The 8191-nt window shown below is 41.4% G+C and overlaps 1 non-coding gene across 1 annotated transcript; it reads left to right on the top strand.

Annotated features, from left to right (window-relative positions):
* Positions 1–4701: 4701 nt before the first annotated feature.
* LOC143123591 (U2 spliceosomal RNA) lies at positions 4702–4894 on the top strand. Its single transcript, XR_012986877.1, has one exon. It is a non-coding gene; the product is annotated as a U2 spliceosomal RNA (small nuclear RNA).
* Positions 4895–8191: the final 3297 nt, after the last annotated feature.

Here is an 8191-nt window from a genome sequence, read left to right as displayed (position 1 = left end):
CCTACGGTTCTCGAGATATTCACAGAAAACTGTCTCCGGCCACCTACAGGCCAGTTGGTGTATAGTAACATAAATTAATTTATTGTGTGGCCCCCCATGAATGGAATTCCACGAAACTTGGCGTGCATTCAGAGGGTGTCATAATGATCCTACACTTCCAATTTCGTGCAGTTTTGACTATGTTAGGTCACAGATACCTGCGATTACAACACCTCATTTTTACTTTTTTGTGTTTAACTAGGTGGCGCTATACATGAAATGAGTGGTTATGGAATGGGTTGACATGGCCCCTTAAGATCAACATACAAAAAAAATGGTCCTCCTACACCTTACGGTTCTCGAGATATTCACAGAAAACTGTGTCTGCCCTACCCTCCTTTCGGGGGGGGGGGGGGGGGGGGGGCAGTCCAGCGGGGGGGGCTACAGATTCCATGCTATCCATATGGGGTTACATGCCCACCAAGTTTCGTCTACTCCGGTCTTTCAGTGTCCCGGGAATCATTGGCGGAAATTTGGACATGCGAAAAAGAAAAAAAGAAAAAAAAATCTGACTAAACCTATATGACCGCCGCGCAGCGAATCGGCGGTCATATAGGTTTAGTCAGATTTTTTTTTCTTTTTTTCTTTTACGCATGTCCAAATTTCCGTCAATGATTTGAAGATAGATTTCAGAGATACAGTAGGAAGATAATGTGCTATTCCATTTGGGTTGGATCTCTCTCTAAAAATATTAAAAGATGTAAAAAAAGATCACAGAAATATACCATATTTTGTTTCTTAAAGGAGCTGGTCACTGTGTTTACTGTTGCAGTTGTATCACACTCAATAACACACTGTTATTGCCATACTAAAAAACAACAAACTATTATTGTTTCTATAGGCTATATATTACTTGCAATGCCATGGTTCTTTATGAACTGGTAAGAAAAAAATATATAGCTATGTATATTTGACATAGAAATTACACAACACAATATAGTTTTGGTAGGCCTACTCTGGCAATGTAAAAAAAAACCTCAATGTTTAATAAATCTGTTTAGTGTAATATCCAAATGATTAACCAGCACCAACATTAAGGGTTTACTTCCTGTGACCTATTTCATGTGGCTGATCACTAACAATCTTATTGATTGAATCTGCTTCAATCAAACTGCAGCTGGAATGTCACAAATTGACATTGACCTACCCACATCCTACAGTTCACTACAGGATTACAGTATAGCTGTCTGGCTCTGGGAGGGGGGAGCAGGGTAACAGGGTCATATGATCATCAATTTAGCCCTGATGTGCAGTGTCCTCTCTGACAGTGTTTTTTTTATTTTTTTATTTTTTGGTCAGCCAGATTTGGATTGAAGACACTTCTTTCGCTGTTCTCCTCGACAGTCCCTGCATCAGCTGTTACAATGGGATCGGATGCCATGTAGGCTGGACTGGATACAATGGAACTGTAAGTTACAGTATCTATGCTTTCATAATGGTAAACACTTATTCACCGATGTGTTATAAATGGCTGTAATTTGAATGGATACCTATGTGATGCTGTAAACATGGAAGAATGGCCATAGCTGCAGCTTAGCTGTGGAAACATCTTAGCTTGAGTTGGTTGTGAGTCTGTTGTCTTTTTTTGTCTGTTGTCATAGTGCTTGCGTGTCTCTACAGAGTCAGTGCTGAAACTGCAGAGTGTAGGGTGTCTATGCTGCTGTGGAGAGTATTTGCATTATATCCTGGTTTATTAAGATCATAATATGCTACAGTTCATGTCAAAACCAGAATGATAAACAGAATATATACTTTAGTAAGTCTATATATTTACAGTACCAGAGAAGCAGCTTTTTATTTTCTTATATCAAATTAATCTATACTAATAGCTATATTATGATGGTAGCAGCAAGTCATTTACTAACGTAAAGTAATTACAGTTTTGTCTTGTAACAATTGAGTAATTACTTCCACTCTGATCTTCAGGACATTTCAGTTCTGTTATAAGTTTAATTCATTTTAGTGTTAAATTAAATGAAATTAGAACATAATACGTCTAGCACTGTAGGAAAATGTTGAAAAGTTTCATGTATTTAATTCATGACCATTCATCAATGCCATACCATTTACATGATAAATGTATCCCTCATGGTCCTTTGACAGTGTACCAAATTAGTGCAAACACATGCCTGCAATACAGTACAAAAGAGAAAAATCCAAAAATGTATCTCTACTCCTGGGTGCTGGGGCTTTGAGATTAGAGAACTTTCCAGAATTACCACGCCGACGCATTTACTCCATCCCTCGTTATGAGGCATGCCTGCAGAATAAACTGTGAGTAAGATGCTCAGCAATGTTCATCAGCCCACAGGAGCACAGTTCAGCTGAGGATGGAGCTGTTGCTATAGAAACGCCAACTTTGTTTTGGCTGGTTTTGGATTGAGTGCTGTTTTATTAGACGTGCCACGTGTGTTTGTCAGCAAATATTTCCCACCTACTGTAACCTGCAGTGACTTGATTGTTTCCTTTTGTGCAAATTCGGTTGGCAAAGAGTTTTTTGTTTTTGTTCAAACAGTTTTAGATAAAAATGTTAAAGCTTAACACCAAACATCTAGAACTTTACAATTAAACTACATGAAACATGAAGTTGAACTATGAATCAGATGCAGACTGATCATGCAAACATAATCATGACCTAGGCTATCTCTGTATGGCAGTTTGCACGTTGTGTTTGATATTGGAGTGGTGTTGTGGAGGACTTTCGAAATCAATAATGATTTTGGACAGTATGAGTAACAGACTAAACACAGTGGGGAAGAGGAAAGCTGCCTTGGCAATTGAAGCTCTTACAAAGAAATCTTGTTTAGCCTGTTGTCCTCTGCAAATAACTCTAAGTAATAAGTAATGTCAATTACTTTGTTTCCGTTTTTATACACAACACATAAACCAAATCTCAACAATGGCTTCTGGCTTAATTGTATGTGTCTGTGTCAACATAATAAAATAATGTAAGATATTCAGCCCTTCCTCAAAGTCATGGGCAGAATGCCATCCATGCTAAGAGGATCCAAAAGATCCATTAAACCTGCATGGCAACCACGACCTTAGCGACCCCAGACATTCTTTTTGGCCCCTGTTGCTACGACGGTCTCTGGACGTGGTGGGTGACGTGAGGGAGCGGTCCAAGGAGTGGGAGTGGTTCCAGGTGACTGGACATTTTCCAGGATACAATAGGGGAGTTCGACTTGCGGCAGATCTGTGCAGATCTGACTTGATGTGATGCATGCTGGGTTGAACACAATGCATACTGGGATGGACGCAATGCATACTGGTTAGAAATTCTGTCCGACTTCTGTCAGCCGGGGAGGGACTTACCACCGTGACACCATGTCACATGGCCTTAAAATATCGCGGGAGTCTTAGCCTGCAGACAGATCTTGCAGTTGCCTTCCACGAGCTGCACGAGCTGAAACACGCCCTCATGACGTCAGTTCAAAGACGTGATAGGGCCATTTGGGAGGAATGTCCTCATGACGATTATGACTAGAGGCTCATGCTGCTTCCTTATGTTGGAATATGCGAAAATAAACAGAAATCGAAGGGATACCTTCTTATACGTGATTTCTGCAACAATGGTAGGCTAGCCTACTGAAAACGTTTGGATATTCTGTTTTTTTCTGCTGTTGGCTAAATAGATAGACACACATATAGGGGAAACACTTGATATTGAATTTATGTGCTACAATGCAGGCCTGTTAACTGTATGACAACAGTGGTTTATTTAAACTACATCATAATAATTTATTTTGTCAGTCATCATGCTCATTTTAATGAGTAAGAATGAAAGCTCTGCTGTGTTTATTGCAAACAACATTCCGCGATATCTCCCGCGATGTCTCCCGCGAGTCACGTCAGGCAGACTGTGGCCTTTCTGTCCGGGATGAGCTGCCCTCTGTTGTAGCTCCTCCCGGCTAGGCTCTGAAGATCACGTTTACGTAGTAAGCCAGACCAAGTCAGACTCAGCCGAAGTCAAACAAGCCTAATGACTCTCTTGTACCCTAGCTTTTTATGTAGCCTAATGCTATCAGCTTAAAACATTACCTGAGACAGTTTCCTTCAGAGGACCAGGCTGTAAAGCTTACCCTGTTCTCAGAATTTATGTCATTATTTCTACTCTACATTCCTGAAATAATAAATTTTTAATCTTCTGGCTGCAATTCAACTCTGCGTCATTCAAAAACTTTATTATGATGTGGTGAAAGAGAAATATGACATTTCTGGACACATCTGTGAACAAGTTGGCTCAGACTTTATGGGCATAAGAGAGTTTTAAGACATGTTTAGGTGAGTGGGTTTTGCCTCTGCCAAGATGTAGTGATGTACTGTAGCCAACATGTGCCAAAGTGGGCACAATGTGAAATTCTCTCATTCTCCCATTATTATTAGTCTAAAAAAAAAGCACTTTCAGTTACACCTCATGTGAATAAAATACATAACAGATGCCACTGGCCTGGACAATGTCTTATTGGAATAACTGCCCCATTGGACTACAATACAAGGTGATATTTCCTGTAGCTGTCCTTTGCAATTGTCAGTAAAATGGCCTCCACAAAGATTGAGGGGATCAAAGTTGCCTCCATGATAGAGGTGAAAGACAGTTTGAGTGTCCGAGGTCAAAGGATAGACGTTAAGCTAAATGACTTGAGCTGGACCTGAGCACACATCGCTTCTCAGCCTTTTGGCTAAGATCAAGTGTAGTATCTGTTCTTATCAGTTTAATATCTGATACGTCCTCTACCCGAGGACCATATATTAATCTGATTTTTGGAACAGGGAGACGGAAGAGGGGCTTGCTCCGTCCGCTCCACGCATCGACCCGGTATTGCAGTGACTCCAGGAACTGGGGGCAGTCGTGGCCTACTGGTTAGCACTTCGGACCTGTAACCGGAGGGTTGAGCAAGGCACCTAACCCCTCACTGCTCCCCGAGCGCCGCTGTTGATGCAGGCAGCTCACTGCGCCGGGATTAGTGTGTGCTTCACCTCACTGTGTGTACACTGTGTGCTGTGTGTGTTTCACTAATTCATGGATTGGGATAAATGCAGAGACCAAATTTCCCTCACGGGATCAAAAGAGTATATATACTTATACTTATACATGCACATACAGATGAGAGTGAAGATCAAATGTTAAAGGAGAATTCCAGCGATTTTTCACACAGATCTCTGTTTCTCAAGGTCACCGAGTACTGTCGGTACAAAAAAAACCTCAAAAACAATCGGTTCTACCTAGCTTGAGTTGCTCCAGCCAACAGCTAGAGCCACCAGGCAGCTACAGTGCTACACTCTGGGGGCATGAACATGGGGACTCATGAACATGAACTAGAACCGATTTCTTTCATTTTTTTCAGTACCGACAGTACTCGATGACCTCGAAAAACAGATCTATGTGAAGAATCGCCGGAATTCTCCTTTAAGTGTTACCTCCCTGTTCAACATAAAGGGTTAATGCTGCAGTAGGGACAGAGACAGCATTCATGTTTCCAGTCTTAGTCAGCGAGCATTCCCAGTAGATGCAGACAGACAGGGCCAAACACGCAGAATGGCTGACATCATGGTTGGATAGGCATCAGTGAAGCTTCTCTTCTATAAAAAGCGGCATGGTTTGGAGCAGGAAGTCAGCAAGAAATAGGCATTTTGTGTGCTTTCTTTTTGTCTCGTTCCCCAGCAGGACGTCTGCTGCACGTTGGTGTAAATTGATTCAGTCTAAACGGTTTGCATGGCGGAATGATTTTTTTTAATGATAAAAAGCACCAAGACACCTCAAGCTGCCAGCGGTGTTTAGACACATGCTAGAGAGAGGAAGCATCAATCAGACACACATATTTCACTATTCTGAAAACTCAGCCAAATCTGACAGTTACCTCATTTGCTAAGTATTTAAAGACTCAACAACGCTTTGTACGGTTTATTACGAGATCATGGAAAAAGTGTTGGACTCATTCTAATCATATTTTTTCCCCCCTGATAGCATGCACAGCACCGCTGATTTTAGTTTTCATACTGAAGCAGTATTCACTACTGAGATCATTAATAGTGATTTAAGATAAAGTAGTTAATATGACAGACGTACTTATCGTTTCATAACATCAGTCCCTGGAAACTTAACTCCAGTAGCTTGAGGAATTAGAGCCCATTGTCATTGTTATCAGGCTGATGCTGTTTAGACTGTAGACAGCTGTGACCTGTGATCCGGGACAGACTGTTAGTTTTCCCCAACCTCTTTCATGAAGGAGCTTGCCTCCTCCATCATCAAAACAAAGAGCTGGCCTCGGATCACTCATTACAGTTCAGACTGATGGTAGCTAATTGAGTGTGAGGTGCAGCTGTAACGGAGTTGAACTGAGCTAGCGTGCTAGTTGCCTGTGTAAATCCTCACAGCCCTAACCTTAAGAACGCTTCTAACCGCTGAGTTGGAAGCCTGGGCTTTTAGCTCAGTGGTTAGAGCGTTCGACTCCCATGCCGGTGTGTGTCGAGGTGGCGGGTTCGAGGGCCGTGAGCGGCGGACGAATTACGACCTCTGTTGCCAGTTTAAAGACTCAGACTCCAGTTGTGTTGTTATGTATTTTAGAAATACGTTAGAAATACCATTACATTTTCCAACGGAAGAAGTTTGTGGTGCAAAACAGAAAGAACGTTATAGAAATACTTCAAAAGTAGTTAAATGATCAATTGTTCATAGTTGTGATCAAGTGTTGTGAAGAAGGTTGCCCCTGGATTCTAATTCTAATTCCAGTATTGTTTTGGATTCAAATAAAATATTTTCTGCAATTTATAGTTATTTGTAGTAGTAGAAGAATGATGCAGAGAAACTTTGTGCTTTTTGATCACAAAAAAATTATTCTCTCATAAATATTTCACTTCAAAAGACCACGTCTCCCTCTAGGCCTGATCCATGCAACAGTATGTCGATGATGGCACTGTCTGGCTATGAACAAAATAGTTTTGGTAAACAAGGACAGTTGGTTTTAAACACACACGTTTCTACAAACTCCAGTGTTTCAGTGTGGACCGTAATATAAGATGGATTGTCACTGATGCCATCTTAGCCAATATCTCTTTGATCTTTTTTTTCTTTGGGCACTTATTTCCAGATATTTTTTTTCAGCCGATTAATTCAGGCATCATATTATTTCCCCTTGTAATTTTGCAAAAATGAAAACCTTTGTGGGCAGGCATGCCCACATTAGCAGATTTCTTTGGTTTCATCAGCATTGCTGCCGGTTTCATCTGAGACTGAGAGGCGTTGTCATCCGTGACACATCAGACATAATTTAGACATAGCCAGCGGCTTCTTGTCAGAGTGTAACAAACTAAGATGACTGAAACGCCGCGTCGACCACAAATAATGATCCATCCATGCCACGCGTGGCACACCGCGGATAATGAATTGTCCATACTGGTGGTGGCCAGTGGCAGGAGCTTTCCTGGCATGATGTCACTCAGGGTGACGTTCGGTCCAGTGACTCATCTAGGTGTACAACTTTAATGAATTGTCAAGCCTGGCCAGACTTTTTTTTTACTACTGGCTCTGTTTGAATGTAACAAGATGATAAATTGAGATAGCTGCTCAGACTCACTGCCTCTGGCGCACTCCCTGCGTCTCTGAGATGGCCTCAGGACCACTGCTGTGTCTCATGCTGGATTTCAAACTAAAGGTCAGGCAGATAGTTCGTCATGCGGAGTAGCTGGGAGCTCTGTAAACCTCTCAGGATGTGAACTATTAAAGCTGATGTACATGTAGAGGCGAAGACAGGCCATTGTGTCATTTGAGGATGGACCTGTTGCCTGCCTTCTGAAAATGTCAGCCTGTGTTGATCTTACCAAGATGGATTTCAGTGTATTGTAGGATGTTTGAGAAGCATGTTTACATTTTTTCCACACTAGAAAAGTATACTGTTTAAAAAATCAGCGGATCATGGAGATTTTTTTTTTTGGCGAATTACAATCCAGGTGCTACTTTGAATGAGTCCAGAGACATTTTGTTGCGTCGTTTCCCTTCTGTTCACTGTTACTATTTATTTTATTGTAGATTACTCAGAAAGAGCAAAACAAAATTTTTATCATACCAAACTCCTTTGCATTATAGCAGTAGTGAAACGGGGCCCTGAATCTGAGCATGCAGTACACAGCACTGATATCCATACGGCAGTGA

This window comes from Alosa pseudoharengus, unplaced genomic scaffold (genome assembly GCF_046254945.1).
Source record: "Alosa pseudoharengus isolate Yale_2024_CS ecotype anadromous, Long Island Sound unplaced genomic scaffold, YU_APseudo_1.1 YU_APseudo_1.1_scf_14, whole genome shotgun sequence".
NCBI classification, from domain to species: Eukaryota; Metazoa; Chordata; class Actinopteri; order Clupeiformes; family Clupeidae; genus Alosa; species Alosa pseudoharengus.
Note: the sequence above shows the minus strand (reverse complement) of the source record. Positions and strands in the feature narration are given on the sequence as shown.